General features: G+C 43.8%; 1 protein-coding gene, 1 long non-coding RNA gene and 1 pseudogene across 2 annotated transcripts in view; all 3 read left to right on the forward strand.

The window, feature by feature from the left end:
• The window catches only part of NSG2 (neuronal vesicle trafficking associated 2), a 71,604-nt gene that overhangs the window by 21,029 nt on the left and 31,750 nt on the right, over positions 1–18,825 (forward strand). The window lies entirely within an intron of this gene.
• On the forward strand, positions 3,650–10,005 carry LOC113878931. The gene is made up of 3 exons (XR_003507167.1): positions 3,650–3,660; positions 5,200–5,202; positions 9,810–10,005. It is a non-coding gene; the product is annotated as an uncharacterized LOC113878931 (long non-coding RNA).
• Positions 9,002–9,554, forward strand: LOC113878930 (annotated as a pseudogene).

The following is an 18,825-nucleotide window of genomic DNA, read 5'->3' on the forward strand; positions in this document are numbered from 1 at the left end:
TATGTATGCGGCTGCATATGCTGGTCTGCTTCTGTCCCTGTGTTTTTCCCTGTTCGATCTACATTAGAGCAGCTGGGTGTGTGAGCCTGGGAGGGAGCACGGCACCTCTGTGTACATCCCCCAGCATGTGGGACTTCGCTAGATGTTGACCCCCTCTTAGAGGGCAAGGATTGCTTTTATTTCTGACTGTGGCTTTAGTATCTGGCACACAGCATGGGCCCAGTGAACTTTGACCTGGCCTGAACTGCGTGCAGGTACCTACCTGCAAGAGCCAGCAGGTAGCCATGAGGGGAGGGTGGGAGTGTCTTGGTACACAGTGTGTGGGGACCAGGCCAGGGAGTGAAGCTGACCTGTCCTCCTAGCAGCAGAGATCATCAGAAATATGTCCAGATTCATGAGCACAAATGTTTATTGCAGTGTTATTGGTAAACTCAAAGCATTGGAAACAATGCTAGGTTTTCAGCAACTTTCTCATGATTCCATATGTAAGACCACATGCATAGGACGGAGTAGTTCAACAATTTTTTAAGAACCACTTTTGCGGGGTGAGTAGTTTACTCTGAATTACGGGCTCGTGAGATATTTTCTTCTTTCTTTTACTTTCCCAATTCTACAAGAGCATGACTTGGTACAATAAAAAATTAGACACATTTAAAAATTTTGCTCGTTTTACCAAATAGAGTGTTACAGTTTTTGATGAAATTAATCCTTATTTAGCAATCATTTAAAATGATGGTTATGAAGGCATGTGATAATTTGGGCAGATACTTATTATAGAGGAGGTTGAGTGAAAAAAGCAGAGATTAAAATTGTATGTTTTCTATGATTGGAACTATGAAAAGACCACAAGTATACAGAGGAAAGAAATGTCTCAGAATGTCGTCTGTGGCTGTGTCATCAGCAGCGGCGCTGGGATCACGTTGTTTCATTTTTGTTTCCTCTTTGTTGGCAGCTTCCGGTGATGTGGCTGTTTTATCATATGGTAAACATCATATCATATCATGAGGCCCATGGGTCCCTGAGAGGCTGATATAGTCCCCTTTTTTTTTTTTTCAAGAGGAACTTTAGCTCAGAGCAGCATTGCAACCTGCTCCCCCACTAGCAAGTGGCCGGGACTGTCTGTTCATCCACGCGGCCTGCCATAGGTAACTCTGGGTTAGAACAGAAGTGAGTCAGCCAAGAAAAAATGAGTAGTTCATCAGGGATCAGGGCCTGTGGAAGCCCGCCCCCCAGCCCCCCACAACTGGACTCATTTGGTCCTGGGGTGGGAAAAAAAGGGGTGCTGGGATTTGGGGTCAGACCTTTGTCAGCAGTGGTGTGGGTGGAGGGCCCTGCCACTTGGAACAAAATGGAAGGAATGGAGCAAATTTGTTTGCTTTTGTAAAGCTGCAAGCATCCATTTGACCAGCTTTTCACTTCCTTAACGAGAGCTTCCCCTGGGCCACATGGAGGATGTTTCTACTGGGGTGATGGTTGATGCTGCAGTCTAAGGAGGAGGCTGGTGGTGACTGAGAGGAGTCTGAGGGTCTGAGCGTCAGCTGCAGGGGCACTCAGGCATCCAGGTGGGCTGTTACGGAGGTGAACTTGCAGGACTTGTTCCTGGTTGGAGAATCAGAGGCTCCATCAGGAGCTTCTGGGTGCTTGGCTTGGCTGACTGGATGGGAGATGGGGGACTGGACAGTGGGGAGCACATTGAGTGGAGGGTGTGGGGGTACCATGGGAGAGGTGAGTGGGGGAGGAGGCAGTCTGGCCACCCTTGGATGTAACTGGTCTGGAGCTCAGGATGGAAATTGAGGCTAGGGAACTGGAGCTTGAAGTCAGAAAATCCCAGTTCATTTCAGAGAGTATAAGGCTGATAAACAATGGCCAGGCTCCCCCTCCAGGATATCACCCACGGCAGAAGTAACCATGGGGATGACAAAGATGCATCTGACCCTTAGTCCCAGTACCTTCGAGGAAGTGGAACAGCTTGTGACTTCACAGCTCAAATCTGACCTGGGGTGATCAGCTCATAACAATTGTACCTTGAGAGAGAATGAGAGGAGAGAGCAGGGAGGGAGAGATGAATGGAGAGAGATTGAAAGAATCGCCTGGAATTTTTTTTTTTTTTAAACATGAAGGCTCTTACAGTCATTGCCAAGGGTCACAGACTTTCGAGAATGTTCATCAGGCTTCTTTGAGAAGATGGGAGCATGTAGAGAGAAGCCCCGCCTTCTTTCTTAGTCCGGAGAGCTGGAGTTTCTTCTGAAGCTGATTTTGCTGGGAAAGGAGCTGTCTGTCCCCAGGCTCACCTGAGAGAAGAAACTTGAGTCTTGCATTTGGAAGCTGTGCTAACGTGAGGAGAGGTATTCTAGGGAACACCTGTACTTTGGGACCAGATTCACCGGCAACTCAGGTCATGTCCCTGTCATCTCTTAGCTTCATGACCTTGGGAATTCTCTTCACCTCTCTGAGCTCTTGATTCCTCATCCATTAACTGAGACACAGTCTTGAGATAGCCCGAACTGTAAGTTCTTGGAGCACTCGAGTTCTCAGTGAATGATCATTTTATTCTCTTCCTGTTCTGATCCCTTTCCTTCATCCTGGGTTCTTAAGTTTTCTGCCTAATTAGCTGGATTTTGACAATTGGTTGAGACAGACCTGGTCCTCCCTTTCCTGGCTTTTCCTCCTGGGAAAGTGACTGGATAAACCTGGAGGAACTGTTCTGCTGCTGCTGCTGCTGCTGCTGCTAAGTCGCTTCAGTCGTGTCTGACTCTGTGCGACACCAGAGACGGCAGCCCACCAGGCTCCCCCGTCCCTGGGATTCTCCAGGCAAGAACACTGGAGTGGGTTGCCATTTCCTCCTCCAATGCACGAAAGTGCAAAGTGAAAGTGAAGTCGCTCAGTCGTTTCCGACTCCCAGCGACCCCATGGACTGCGGCCTACCAGGCTCCTCTGTCCATGGGATTTGCCAGGCAAGAGTACTGGAGTGGGTTGCCATTGCCTTCTCTGGGAGGAACTGTTCTAAGAGTAGCCAATTCAATGTCAGAACCCATGGGCTGCCTCTGGCTCTCTACAGTGACCTCGGGAGTCATCTCTTTGCCTCTTGGGGAATGCAGGCAGTATTTTTTGGTAAGCTACTTCTCAACACATCAGTTATAACATGAATAATCCTAGTACTTGTTAAAAATGCCTTTATATCCACTTTTCAGGTTGACGACAACCTTATGTACTACTACTCGTATTATTATCAGTACCACTTTTATTATTATATTATCACCACTCTTATTATTACCTCCATTTTATGGTTGAGGAAACTGATGCTCAAAGAAGTGAAGTGTCTGGCAAGGCCATGCAGCAAGGACATTTAAGGACAAATAAGTACCCAGAACTATGGCTCCATAACCCATTTTCTCTGCTATACCTCGATGACACCCTGCCCAGCTGTGGCTTGCCTGACTTCCTCCCTTTCTGCCCTTTCTCCCCTTTTGTTTTTGTCTGTATCAAATTTGCACTGGGCTGCACTAGATGTGTTGCTGGGAGACCCGCAGACGGGCAAGACCGAAGCCTTGCTCTGGAGGAGCTTGCAAACGTGTGGTTTAGACAAGAAGATGCCAACCAACTTCTTGTCTGTGTCCTTGTAGGGGCACCTCCTCTGAGATGCCTCCCCTGATCTTCCGAGTCTGATGACTGGTCTGAGCTCTGCAGGTCATAAGGGGGTCATGCGTACTACTGTGCTGCGCTATTCTGGTACCTTCAGCCTCTGGTCCCTGGAGGGTAGGGTGGCAGTGGCCCACTCGTGTGTTCTCAGTTCTCGGAAGGGGGTATAGTATAGAGTGAGTGTCCGGTGTGTTACAGCTTGAGCCCCACCCAGTCTTGGGACTGCCTCAGCGTCCATCCCTGATAATACATCCTGAGTCAGGATACAGAAAACCTGCCCCTGGTGGCTATGACCTGGGCACCCTCAGACTGGAGGGTGTCCAGGTATGTGGGGAAAGATCCTGAGGGTGCCTGTAGACCAGACCCAAAGCACAGTCAGTGGGGAGAATGCGGAATGCAAGGGACGCATCAGTGCAAAGGGGCCAGGCCTCATCATTCCTGTCAGGCAGATGGGCACATTAGCATAAAAGTGGTGGGGAGAATTAGAAGTGAGAAGCTAGCAGTTTTTAAAGGGTTGGTGTCTGTGGCCTGTTGCTAAAAACAAGCGGCGACAGCACACCAATAAAACAAAAAGAAACAGATACCCAGCTGAAGCCTCGGGACTCATATTACAGGATACTGACTTAGCGTTCCATCCATTTGTCGGTCCACTCAGCGTCTGAGGCTTGTGCTCTGCTTTCGGCCTGACCTGTGGTTGGCACTATGTAAGATAGCCCGCTGGTGAGATTGTCACCCTGGTTGCAAGTGAGGCAAACAGGCTCACAGAGGCTGGGCATTTTCCCGAGTTCCATGCCCAGGAGGCTGTGGAGCCAGGCTGTACTTACAGGCCTGAAGCAGGGGCCTTGGCTGAGTGTAAGGGGTGAGGGAAGCTGCTGCCAGGGGAAGGGGGGCCCGGCTACCAGAGAATCACAGCCAGGGGCTGCTGCTGAGCCCACCGAGCTGCCAGTCACCTCTTTCCTTCTTCTCTTCCGCTTCTGGCCAAAGGTTGGGGATGTTGGCACTCTGTCTCAGGCCACAACTCTTCTCACCTTCCCCCCAATACTACACGGTGGAATGCCAGAACCAGTCTCCCCAGGAGGGTGGCCATGTCTAACAGTCAGCAGAGTCCAGACCCCTCTCCCGCCTGCAAGTCTCTGGTCACCACGCTTTCTGCTCTGGTCTCTGTCCCACTCATCATCTGCTGGCCCAGCCTCCTTCCAGCTCCCTCTGCCTCCTTTCTCAGCCCCCTCCTGCCCATTCTCCTCGCTCCCCAAAGGAAGACTCTTCCTAATGCATGTATGGGTGCATACATGCATGATGCATTTGCTGCCCTTCTAACCACCCCACGGCTTCCACAGGTGCCCTGCTCATTTGCCTCCTCCCACAGGTGCCCTCACCTGCCCTAAGTCCTGGTCCTTTCCTCGTAACGTACGTCGTATGCCTCCCCGTCTTTGTTCATGCTGTCTCTTCCAACCAAACTGCCTTACCTGCCTCCACCATTGGGCAAACTCCCTTCTCACCCCTCAGCACCCAACTCAAATGGCCCTGCCTGTGAAGGCTTGCCTGCCCACCCATGTGCAGTCTGTCCCTCCCCCTCGGGATTCCCACACCTGCTGTATAACCTTCCAGAGACACAGTGTTGGCATCAGCTTTACCTGCTGTGTCTCCCACTATCTTCATCTTTGCACCCCAAAAGCCTAGTGAATGCTTGGCCACCCTAGGCACCAAATGATATCTTTAATAAATGAGCAGGTAAATGAATAAACAAACAAAATATCCCCATGGTTGATGGAAGAACTCCATGCTGATAAACACCAGAGCTCTGGCTGACTCATTTTCAATATATTTATTTAAAATTGGGGCCATATCTTTGCTTCTAAGCTTCTTGCTGATGACACATTCTCATAGATGTCCTCTTCCTGATGTCACATTCCCCGGGAGGTGAGACCTCTTTTATAGCTTTGCCATTTGCTTCTTCCAGTTTTTTATCAAAATCCCAGGGGCTGCCTTCCATTGACGGGATTCTAATATTTGCTGACAGCAGCAAATGGAGATAAGCGATTTTACTTTATTATCTGTTGTCTTGGTTTTTATTGCTCTCTTATTTTTTTTAATTTTGAGAAACACTTTAGGTAAGTTATTAAAAACACTGCCTGCTGGGTTAGGAGCAGAGTCATTATCTGGCATGAAGAGAATTTGCATGTGAGTGCTTGGTGGGAAAAAAAAGGCTGCAAGAGTATTTGATGTTTATTATTGCACTTCTGGCTAGGGCTTTATTGAAAATCAGAACAAAGATGCAAGCCTATGTTTATGGCTGGGTGCTTTCTCCTGGCCTCATGAAATTGTACTATTGGAGTAACCTTGAGAAACATATATTACTGAGAATTGAAAAGCGAATGTGGCTTATTTTTTTTTTTTTAACAAAACATTTCCCTGGGAGAGAAAACGTCTGTGGTGCTGTCTCAGGCGGAATGTGCGCAGGGTGTGAGGCTCGTGCAAGCCCTGGATGACTCGGTGACAGCTCCACTCCAGAGCCTCATGCCTGGGCTGCTGTTATTGCCAGGTTGTCATTCTCATTGATTCAAACACTGGCACATAAATGCTTTAATAAAGCAAATTACTTGTTAGTAAGTTTGGTATAGAAGACTCCTAGAATTTAGTGAATATTCTTATTTCCTGTGGGACTCCTGAGGGAGTTGGCCGATTTAAAGTCTGCACACCAGTTGTTAAACTGTTAGAAGTATGTAACCAAGCTTTGGGGGAATATTTATACCATGGCAATGAGCAAACACTAAATCATGCATCACCCTCCTTTCCGAGCCCAGGGCAGTTAACCAGCACGCTTGTGGGAAGAGCAGTACAGAAAAGGGGAATTCCGTGGGTTGGAGGTTTGGCACTGTGGGTTTATACGAATGACAGCGAGTCATTTCATGTCTCTGAACCTGCATTTCCCAAGCTGTAAAATAAGACAATGCTGTCTGCACCATAGGCCTGGCCTGAGGACAAAATGAGACAACATAAGCCCCACAGAAGCTTTAGAAATGTGAATCTCCTCCTGTTTCATTTCTGGGAAGTTGGTCACGCAGTGGATGGAATGCTCCCACCTAGGGCGGGCCTCAGTGGGGAGCCACAGCCGGCTGCATCTCACTAGGCCCTCTGTCTCAACACCGTGGCTCAGCTCTTTCTCCTCTCCCACCCTTTCCACCAGGCCAGCTTTTGGCCTTCCAGTTCCATCCCACCTTTGCCTTTCCACCTTTGTGTGGTTAGGACAACCGTCAGATCTTGCTTGAGAAATCCCCGGCGGCCCCCACATCCTGTGGTCAACAGTGTGAGCTTTTAGCTGGCACTGCAGGCTCCCCAGAGGTGGCCCCTGCTGCTCGTCCCTCTGCCATTCCCTGTTCTCAGTGCTTCAGGCCTCTCTCAGTTCTACAAAACCACCTCTCCTTTCACCTCTCCTGGTCTTTGCCCATGCGGTTTCCTCTGGCTCGACTGCCTACATTTTCTGCCTTGTGACTCAGACCAGGTCTCACCTCCTTCTGAAACTTACCCTTGATTCCCCAAGTCACTTTCTCATCTGGAGTCCCAGACTCCCAGCCTTTCCTGCACCCATCACTCCCCTGAGATGGCACATTGACTTCACCTAGAGTTCCCGTGATACCTGGTTGGATTGCTGAAAGTAGTGAAGGGCTTCATAAAGTTTTCTCACGTCCCCTGCTGGGATAATAAAAGGAAGATAGATGTTCATGGAAAGTGAAACAAGATTTAAAAATTTATTATTTTTACTTAATTGATTTCATTGAGCTCTTATTATGTGCTGTGTAGTTTGCTGGTCATTTTCCATTTTATCTTTAACTCATGAAGTAGGCATTGTTTCTGACGTACAGGTAAGGAAACTGAGGATCAGATAGGTTAGTTAAGACGCTCAACATCACACAGCTAATAAGGTACAGTCAGGCTTTCTGGCTCAGAGGGGTATGTTTGTCTGTGATGTGCATATATGTTTGTGTGTGTGCCCTTTTGTCTGTATCAGCTTCCAAATCAGGAAACCCTACACATATGGGGAATTGGCTAAATTAAACTAAACTGAAAAGCAGTTTACTAGAATGCTAAAATTTTGCTGCCTATCCCTGTTATTTGCCAAGCATTAGGCCAATTTTTCTTTGGCTCTCTTTTTTTCTTCTCTTTAAATACGCTGTTTGGCCAAATCCTAAAAGCATTGATCCAAAAGGAAAAAGAGAAGCAAACACTTCCCAAGGGAGAAATGCTGTTTTCCTCATGGCTTGCTGTGTGGCTTGCCTCCTGGTCCTCTCACATAGTAGGAGGGTTAATCTCCTCGACTTTCTCACTCCCTGGGCCTCTGCTGCTGCAATGCATGATTATTTTAAATGGGACTTAAAAAAATTATGATATTTAAGCTCCTGGAACTGTCAGAGGAAGACAGGTCCTAACAAAGTGATTGTGCAGCTTTGTCGTGTCACCACCATGTTCTATAATTATAAGAAAACTAGTCGTCATAGCAACTGCCTCAGAGGCCTGGCTTCCTCCTGGAGATGCTGGCAAGCTCCTCAGCTCTGTGATCCGAGCAATTGCGGGGGAGTTTGTTTCTCTGAAGGGATTCAGCTCTCTCTTGGGCAGTAATCGTGAACCCATTCTAAGTCTCTACAACCTGAGCTCAGTTTCACTATACAGTCTGACAGACTTGAGTTCAAATGCCAGTTTGAGAACTCACTAGCTGTGTGAGCATGTCACCTTACTTCCCTGAGCCTCAGTTTCCTCTTTAGGAATATGAGTAAGCTTGCCAATGCCCACTTCTGAGGGTTGTTGTAATAACCGTGTTTAGGGTGTGCCAGGCAAAGTGCCTGGACACAGACACTCGAATATATATATTGGACATCTTCCCCTTCACCTCTTCACTGCTAACAAATGAAAAAAGAAAAATATTGAATTAGAGAAGTATGGATGTTTTCATAATCTTTTTTATTATTATTAATTTTGTTAGCATTTGTATCTAGGAAAACAAGTAAATAGAAATTCTAGGCTGAATAATTTATATCAAGGAGAGAGAGTTGAAAAGAGAGGAGAGAGGAAAAACAAATGAAGATTCAGCTAGATGAAACTAAATTTGCTTTATTTTTTTCTTATCTTTTACTTTGGAGCATAGTTGATTAACAGTATTGTTTTAGTTTCAGGTGTACAGCAAAGTGATGTATCTATTCCTTTTCAAATTCTTTTATCTGAAAAGAAATGACAGAAATGAACTTACTTACAAAAACAGAAAGAAACTCCCAGACTTAGAGAATGAGCTTACGGTTGCTGGGGGGAAGGGGTAGTTAGGGAGTTTGGGAAGGTCATGTACACAGTGCTGTATTCGAAATGGACAGAGCTCGGGCGGGAGGAGCGGCAGCGGTCAGGCTACTCAGCTTCGCGAAGGCTCTCGGCGCGCCGCGGCCCTCAGGCACCCGGCTCTCGCCCGACCCGTCGCCACGATGCCCAAGAGGAAGGTCAGCTCCGCCGAGGGGGCGGCGAAGGAGGAGCCCAAGAGGAGGTCGGCGAGGTTGTCAGCTAAACCGGCTCCTGCAAAAGTGGAAACGAAGCCAAAAAAGGCGGCGGGAAAGGATAAATCTTCAGACAAAAAAGTGCAAACAAAAGGAAAAAGAGCAAAGGGAAAACAGGCGGAAGTGGCCAACCAGGAGACTAAAGAAGACTTACCTGCAGAAAACGGAGAGAATAAAAACGAGGAGAGCCCAGCCTCTGATGAAGCAGAAGAGAAAGAAGCCAAGTCTGATTAATAACCACATACCGAGTCCTGTCAGTGGTCCCTGTTTCCCTTCTTGTACAATCCAGAGGAATATTTTTATCAACTATTTTGTAAATGCAAGTTTTTTAGTAGCTCTAGAAACATTTTTAAAAAGGAGGGAATCCCACCTCATCCCATTTTTTAAGTGTAAATGCTTTTTTTTAAGAGGTGAAATCATTTGCTGGTTGTTTATTTTTTGGTACAACCAGAAAATAGTGGGATATTGGATACGGGAGGCTTTGATTGTCTTGGGTGTCAGCTTAACATTCCGTAGATGGGGGGTAGCTTTTATATCCTGTAACACAAAAGCATACTAAATGGCAGTTTGGAGTCAGTTGTGCATTTAATGTCTTGAGCACTTGAAATTACTTCTCTTCCCATATCGTTTTGGTAGAATTATTTCCTACAGCAAACCACTTTTTGATCTTGGCTCTCCTGGTCAGAATTTTGTGCACTATACTATAACATCTTTGGTCGTGGTAGTCCAGTTTTCCTAGTAACTTGGTTAATGTGCTGTGAACGATTGACAGTTTGGGTATGTAGTGTATATGATATTAAATTGTGAATCAGTGGGACTTATGATGTAACAACATATCAATATTTGAAGATATTGGTACTTGATATCCTGTTAAGGAAAGTTTGCTCCAAATTTTAAGCTGGAAGTCACTGGAATAACTGTTATGAATCACAACTACATGATATTTTAGATTTCTGGTACATATGTGAAGAATTGTGTACAAATTGAAATGTCTGTGTAGTGATCCTCAAAACAACCAATAAAATCTCAGTTATAAAAGAAAAAAAAAAAAAAAAAGAAATGGACAACAAGCAAGGACCTATTATTGTAGATCCTTGTCAGTTACCTTATTTTAAATACAGCAGTGTGTACATGTCAATCCCTCACCTCCAGTCTAGCCCTAGCCCCACTCCCTCCCTACTGGTAACCATTAAGTTCCTTCTCTGAGTCTGTGAGTCTGCTTTGTAAATAAGTTATTTCTGTTGTGTGTGTGTGTGTGTTTTTAAGATTCCATATATAAGTGATATCATATATTTGTCTTTCTGTGTCTGACTTCACTTAGTATGATAATCTTTAGGCCCATCCATGTGAAACTGATATTTAGAATTCCTCCAACACTTTAAAAACAATTGCATTTCTCTGAGGCTAAGAAAAAAGATATCTGATCTCTAAAAAATATTCTAACCTGAGTAAGGAAACCTGGTTTCTAGTCTTAGTCTCTGAGCTTCAGTTTGCTCATCTGTGGAATGAGGGAGTTGAGTGGGAGGGTCCCCAAGGGCGCTTCTGTCTGAGATGTTCTAAGGCAGCGCTTTCCATCAGGGGTGACTTTGTTCCCCAGGAGACATTTTTGGTCGTCACCAGTCTGTATGTGTGTTTGAATGTATCTGTGCTACTGGTCTCCAATCCAGTGGGTTAAGTAAGGCCAGAGATGCTGTTAAATATCCTATGACGAACAGGACAGCTCCCCACAATGAAGCATTACCCTACCTAAAATATCAATAGTGCTGAGGCTGAGGAAAACTTGGCCCAGGATTTATCACTATATTTATTGGTCTGAAAATGGGAATTACGCCCCTGTCACCCTACCATGACATATTAGATTTGTTGAATATTCAGTTTCTTATCCTAGCTGTCTCCTGGAGATTTGAAGCCCTAGAAAAATTAGTAAAGGTAAAAACAAGACCTCTCAAGGTCCTAAGGGACTTGATAAAATACGAGATAGTCACAGAAAGTGGGCAAAATGAATTCTTTTGAATTTTCTTTTCCCTTGGTACTGCATAACTCTTAATGGATCAAAGGTGATTGTTCATGGGCAAAGTAAAATGTACACGATGCAATTTTAAATCCATAAATACCTTTATTATCTTTATAGGTAGGACAAAAATAAGTCATGTATATATTTCAACTGCATCCCTCATTTTCCAGCTTGTCTTTGATTTTGACATTCCAAGCTCTAGCCAGTGTTTGTCTCTTCTGAGAGTCATTTTGTGACCACCTTTCCCTGCTGCTTAAAGCTCTTCTGGGGCTTCCCCTGGCCCTCAGGGTGAAATCTAAACTCCTAAGTCTACTGTCCCTGGTCCTCAGAACCTCTTTCTCATCTCTTCAGCCTCCTCTCCTTTCTCACTGCACACCCCTCACACCAACCTAAATTACTCATGGAATGCTGGACGCAGTCTGTCCTATCCTGCGTCCACTCCTCCAAACAGCTGTTTCTTCTGCCCTGAATGCTTTTTTCTCTGCTGTGGCCTAGCATGCACCTTTTCATCGCGCAGGCTGGCTCACGCATCCCCTTCCGGGTGAAGGCTGTTCTCACAGCCCCTAGTCGCACCCCCACTGTCAGCTGTGGTCCTGCCCCTTTCTCCCCTGGGACCTCACTCACTGGGGAGTTTGTCAGCTCAACCTCCTCCTTGCAGTGGTTTTCTTGCATGTGTTTTCTCCGGCCCTATGAAAGCCTGGGCTCTTGAGGACAGGCACCACCCTTGGTTCACTTCTGAATCCTCTCCTCTGACTATCGACCCTGGGACCTTAGGGGTCAGTAACTTTTAAAATATGCGTAAGAATTGGATGAAGGTACTCAACAGTACAACCTTCCATTTATAAAAAGATAAATACTAGGGGTGTAATGTACAACATGATAAATATAATTAATGTTGCGGTATGTTACATATGAAAGTTGGTAAGAGAGTAAATCCTAAGAGTATTCATCGCAAGGAGAAACTTTTTCTTTTATTTTGTATTCATATGGGATGATGGGTGTTCACTAAATTTATTGTAGCAGTCATTTCATAAGGTATGTAAGTCAAATGATTATGCTGTACACCTGAAACGTATTCAACGCTATATGTCAATTATATCTCAATAAAACTGAGAGAAATAAATAAAGCAAAAGTTTTGGAGATTTTGTGTAGGAAATGCCCATTGAAGAGCACTTAGATTGCTGGGTAGAGAAAACTTTACACAGATAAGAAGGTGACGATAACTAAAATCTGCTTTAAACTATAAAAAAGTAATACATATAGTACATGCACAAAATTCCAACATTATAGAAAGACAAAAACTGAAAAAATGTCTCCCCTTCTCTCCACAATCCTTTTCATCCAAACTATCCATTGTCAATGTCTGTGCTATCCAGATTGGAAGCTTCTAGCCACGTGTGGCTATATATATTTAAATTAATCAAAATAAACTAGAATTCAAAATTGAATTTCTGAGTCACGCAAGCCACATTTCAAGTGCTCGATAATCACGTGAGCCTGGCAGCTACCATTCTGGACAGATTTACAGGGCATCATCATGTTGCAGAAAGCTCTGTTGACTAGCCCAGGAACATCGCCTTATGTTTCTATCCAGAGGCATTTTTTACACATCAGCATATACATATATATGCATATGCACATTTGATATTCTTTTTCTCAAATGAGACCATTATATATACATTCTTCTGTACCTTGCTTTTTTTTTTCTCTCTTAATAATGTATCTCAGATATCTTTCCACATCAGCACATTGGGCTCCTTTTTTATTCTTGTTAATGACTGTAGACTGAGGATTTTTGCAGTCTTTCTCCATCAGTCCCCTATTGTTTCAGCTTTCAGTCTTTTGCTGCATAGAGCTCTGCTTCAGTACGTTTCCTAGTATATGTGTTTTTACACACACACACACACACACCCTTCATATATTTCTACAAGTATATTTGTAAGGTATGAGAATCTGTATTGTCAAAGTTTCCAGAGTTAATGAGAGTCTTCAATTTTAATAAATTTTACCAAATTACCTTCCAAAAAGTTCCCAAGAATCTATACATCCTCCTTTGTGCCTACAAATGTGTTTTCCCCCATGTTGCCAGCATCTGTTTTAATTAAGTTTAACAGTTTCACTGGAAGATTGGATATATTTACTTGGGATAAACAGTAATGGAAAAGAATATGAAAAGAATGTCTATATGTGTATAATGGAGTCACTTTGCTGTACAACAGAGATTGGCACAACATTGTAAATCGACTGTACTTTGAAAATTAAAAAATTAAATTAAATTTTAAAGAAAGTTTCATCAGTCTGATGGGTAGAAAAAGGCTCTTCACCTTTGCTTCGGTCTGTATGTCTTTCATTGCTGGTGAGGGCGTGCCTCTTCCCGCATACCAATTGACTGTTTAACGCATCCTTCCTGGAACACACCCTGCTTGGTCAGACCATTTGCTCTTCCTTCCTAGTGATTTGCATGGCCTCTTCCAGAAGCTGAGAACTTAGTCATTCTCACTTATTTAGTATTTTCTCAGTTGTCCTTTGCCTTTTTGTTTTGTTTATGGTAAAACTTCTTTCTTCAGCCTGCAGTATTTCTTACTTTTGCTTTAATTCAAATTAATCACAGACTCCCGATTATGGGTACATTTGACACTATAAAAATGAAAGCCTTCTCTCACCGTAAACTCATGTTTTCTTCTGCCACTTTTGTGATTTTGTGTTAATGTTTGGATTCATCTGGAATTTGTAAACAGTAGACTGGGAGTCCAGTTTTACTTCTTTTTGAACGGCAGTTTGACGGTTGATCTATGATTACTCCTTCGTCCTTCCTCTGACTTGACATGCCACATTTTTTAGATATTTCCTATGCATTTGAGTTTACTTCTCTGCACTTTTCTTCCATGTATCTGACAATTATTTGCTATCAATAACCGAGACAATGCCAAACTGTTTCAATTAATAGTTTTATAATACTTCTTAAAAATCTGTGTATTAAAAATCTGTATTCTTCTACTTTTCAAGAACTCTCAATCCATTCTTGCACACTTACTTTTCCAGATACATATTAATGTATCTTTAGGTCCAAAAACTCTTGTTAACTTTCAAATTTGGGTTGCATGAATTCAAAGATTAACTTGAAGAGGACTACATCTTTATTTAGTCTATTTATTTTTAAAAAATTTGTATTGGACTATAGTTGATTTACAATGTTGTGTTGCTTTCTGTGGTACAACTCATATATATATGAGTTATACATATACATATACCCACTCTTTTTAAGATTCTGTTTCCATATAGGTCATTACAGAGTATGGAGTAGAGCTCCCCATGCTATATGCTGCTGCTGCTGCTAAGTCGCTTCAGCTGTGTCTGACTCTGTGCGACCCCATAGATGGCAGCCCATCAGGCTCCCCCTTCCCTGGGATTCTCCAGGCAAGAACACTGGAGTGGGTTGCCATTTCCTTCTCCAGTGCATGAAAGTGAAAAGTGAAGGTGAAGTCGCTCAGTCGTGTCTGACTCTAGCAACCCCATGGACTGCAGCCTACTGGGCTCCTCCGTCCATGGGATTTTCTAGGCAAAAGTACCCCCATGCTATATAGTAGGTCCTTATTAGTTATCTACATATAGTAGTACATATATGTCAATCCCAAATTCCCAATTTATCTCTCCCCTCACTTTCACCCCTGGTAACCATGATTATTTTCTACATCTATAATTCTAATTCTGTTTTGTACAATTTTGTAGACTCTATGCATAAGAGATATCAAATAAGATTTAATTTTGCATTTGTTAAAATCTCCTTTTGAGGTTCTCAGTTAAACTTTAAAATCATCTTTACAGTTCTTATTAAATTTATTCCAAAGTATTTTACCTAATTTTTGTTGGTATCCTAAAAGGCCCTTTTCTGCCATTATATTTGCTAACTTAATTTTTATTAAGTTATTACTTATACTTAATAAAGATACTTTGAATTTTGTACTTTTATTTGCCACCACACAGTTACCAATTTCTCTTATTATTTCTAATAGTTTATCTAAAAATTCAATTCTTTGTCTTTTCTACATATATAATTATATCTTCTGTCCATAATACTAATATTGCTTCCCTTTTGGTATATTTAGTTTTCTTATGTTATTTCCTCCTTGAAATTATTAGGCTCCTAATATCATTTTTGCACGGGTCAGTACTTTAGATCTACTGTTTCTAGCATCTCACCATGTAAATTTTGATGATTTTTTTCCCCCTCAAAAGCTCTTTCTGCATTTATGGAGATGATCATATGGTTCATTTTCTTCAACCTGGTAAATTATACTGATAGACTTTTAAATATTAATTCACTCTTACATTTCCTATTTGGTCGTTGTGTATCACTGCATTCTGTTTGCTAATATCTTATTTAACACTGTCACTTTAATCATAATGAAAAGTTTTGTTGAGCTTCTTTTCGTGTATGTGCCATTTTTGTCAGGTAAGGTTATTAGAGTTATACTGGTTTTGTAAAGAGAATGTACATGCCTTTTCCTTTCTCCACACTCTAGAATATTGGAAAGGCCGAGAAATAATGATTCGTTGAGCCCTTTATAAAACAAAGTTTAACCCATAAAGTCATTTGGCTTAGTGTTATTGGGAGGGCGTGGGTCATTTTCAGTAAACAAGTGGAGAGTTATTAATAATAAACAAATTCCGTTTGTACCCAGATATCTCTCTGAAGCTTTAAAAGGTGACATACGAAGTGCACTCATTGACATTCTCCTAATTGTAGCTCCCTTTAGTAATTTTTCTTGTAGTGGCCCCATTCAGTCAATATGTATTTAGACAGTAGCCACCATGTCTCCAGCCTTGAAGAAGGTGTATAGGTGATTCATGGATGTACCAGGCATGGCCCCCAACCTAATGTTCCTGGGATGCTGGCACACAGCTGAAACCTCCATTTGTATGAATTTGATTTGAAAGCAACATCATTTATCATTGAATATTAATAGAGCTCGGGGCTCTGTGTTTATAGATCACCCTTTAGGCACACATTAGTCATCTTTGGATCGAGACTACAACTTCTCATTCCAAGCTGCACACAGAGATGCAACAAACTGTCTTTCCTTTCTGTATTTGAGGGAATTCCCTGGTAGCTTGGAGAAGGCAATGGCAACCCACTCCAGTACTCTTGCCTAGAGAATCCCATGGACAGAGGAGCCTGGTGGGCTGCTGTCCATGGGGTTGCACAGAGTCGGACATGACTGAAGTGACTTAGCATGTATGCATGCATTGGAGAAGGAAATGGCAACCCACTCCAGTATTCTTGCCTGGAGAATCCCAGGGACAGAGGAGCCAGGTGGGCTGCCATCTATGGGGTCTCACAGAGTCAGACACAACTGAAGCGACTTAGCAGCAGCAGCAGGCTGATACCTCAGACGGTAAAGAATCTGCCTACAATGCAGGAGACCTAGGTTCTATTCCTGGAGAAGGAAATGGCAACCCACTCCAGTATTCTTGCCTGGGAAATCCCATGGACAGAGGAGCCTGGCAGGCTACAGTTCATGGGGTTGCAGAGAGTCAGACACGACTGACCGACTAACACACACTTTCTGTGTTTGAGCCTGCCCCATTTCTGATACTGGTCTCCAGGGTAGAGCCACACTGGTCAGCAGGGGGTGGAGCCTGTTAGACCTACCTTATCACAGGCTTTCCCCCTATGAACCACTTCTGTTTACCTTCCTGAACTTTAGGCTTTTTAATCTGTAAGACAGAGGTACTAATCTTGTTCTGTGATACTTAAATGTGACAAGATCTGTAAAGCATGGAAATACATTTGGCACCCAGTCAGTTTATCTCTCCCTCTTTATTTTTGGTTTTTCCCAAAGTAACTCAGTACTGGGCTGTGAAGAAGACACTCATGGAATACTTGTTTAGGTCTGGACTATTTTTAGAGCCTTTGCCTGGTTCTCCTACCTCCCAGTTTTATCTCCTCCAATTAAATCTCCACCCATCCAATTTCATTTTAAAACAATGAAGCCATATCAGTGAATACCAGATATCAAATAGCTGTTAGCTTGCCAATGCTCACAATAAACCCTTTAGTCTGACAGCCATGCTCCTTCTTGAGCTTGCCTCTGTTTACCTTCTAAGCTTCATCTTTCATGTACCACCCACACCTCCATATCTTTGCACAGACTGTCCTCTCTGCCTGAATTACCCTTTCTCCATCTCCTCCCAGGCTGGCTTAGGAACCCCTTTTCCAGTGCTTTCTCCGTCACAGTGCTTTCTCCGTCACAGTGCTTCTTGCCTTGCCTTCTGAAGTCTCCCGTGAGCACAGAGGCCACACGCATGTCATCCTGCATCCCATGTGTCTGGTCCTGGCCCTGCTCTGGACCAGGTGTACCACCAGGATCTGTTGTCAGGTACATGATTAGTCTTTGGGTTACATGGTAAAATATGGATGAGATTTTCCCCATTTCAGTTCTCTGAGGAGCCCTGGGGACACAGTTCTTTAAAATATGAAAACGAGGCCAGGAAAATCAATTGCATTTCTTGGCTGCAGGAGACTATGGAAAGCGTGACTTTCCTGAGCATCCCAGGGCACAGCGCTATAATGGGGAGTAAGAGGCACCTTCCATTTTAACGTGGATTTAAGCAGGGCCCAGACTGGAACTCACTGAACCATTTACCTGCCTACTGCTCGTGAAATTTAGGAGCAGGGATGCTTGAAAAGCCTTGCACAGCTCCTTTCTTCTCCTTAGGCAATAATGAACTGGCTGGGCAGTCTTGCCAATGATTTTACAGTTAAACACCCACGCTCCAAGAGGCCTCCTTCAATAAGTGGAAGGAGAGAGAAGGCCAGAAATATGACAGGCTGAGTTGATGGAACAGATTTTGGGTTCCAGGCACTGGGCTTGCTGCATTTATCATCTCCTTTGACCTTTGTAACTGCTCTGTGATGGGGACATTATTGTAATCACTCTCTTTGAACAGGAAAAAAAAAAAAAAAACCAAGAAGCCAGAGGATGAAAAAGAAGTGACTTGTGACTTACCCATGGCCACACATATTCAGTTCAGTTCAGTTCAGTCGCTCAGTCGTGTCCGACTCTTTGTGATCCCATGGACTGCAGCATGCCAGGCCTCCCTGTCCATCACCAACTCCTAGAGTCCACCCAAACCCATGTGCATCAAGTCGGTGATGCCATCCAACCATCTCATCCTCTGTCGTCCCCTTTTCCTCCCACCCTCAATCTTTCCCAGCATCAGGGTCTTTTCAAATGAGTCGGCTCTTCGCATCAGGTGGCCAAAGTATTGGAGTTTCAGCTTCATCAGTCCTTCCAAAGAACACCCAGAACTGATCTCCTTTAGGATGGACTGGTTGGATCTCCTTGCAGTCCAAGGGACTCTCAAGAGTCTTCTCCAACACCACATATTAGATAGGAGCAATTTGTGCATATTCTGAGCAATCAGTTTGTTTCTATCTTCTGGACTCCTGAATGTTACAGTGAATCCAGTTCCTGTCTTTGGCTAGGCTTCTGAAATACCTTTCACCAATGTACTGCCCCCCTGCAGCAAGTACAGGCACTATTGCAACACCTGCTTCTGATGAACACTCATCTTTTTCCATTTTGTTGTTGTTGTTCAGTCACTAAGTCACGTCTGACTCTTTGTGACCCCAT

The sequence above is a fragment of the Bos indicus x Bos taurus genome, chromosome 20 (genome assembly GCF_003369695.1).
Source record: "Bos indicus x Bos taurus breed Angus x Brahman F1 hybrid chromosome 20, Bos_hybrid_MaternalHap_v2.0, whole genome shotgun sequence".
NCBI lineage: Eukaryota > Metazoa > Chordata > Mammalia > Artiodactyla > Bovidae > Bos > Bos indicus x Bos taurus.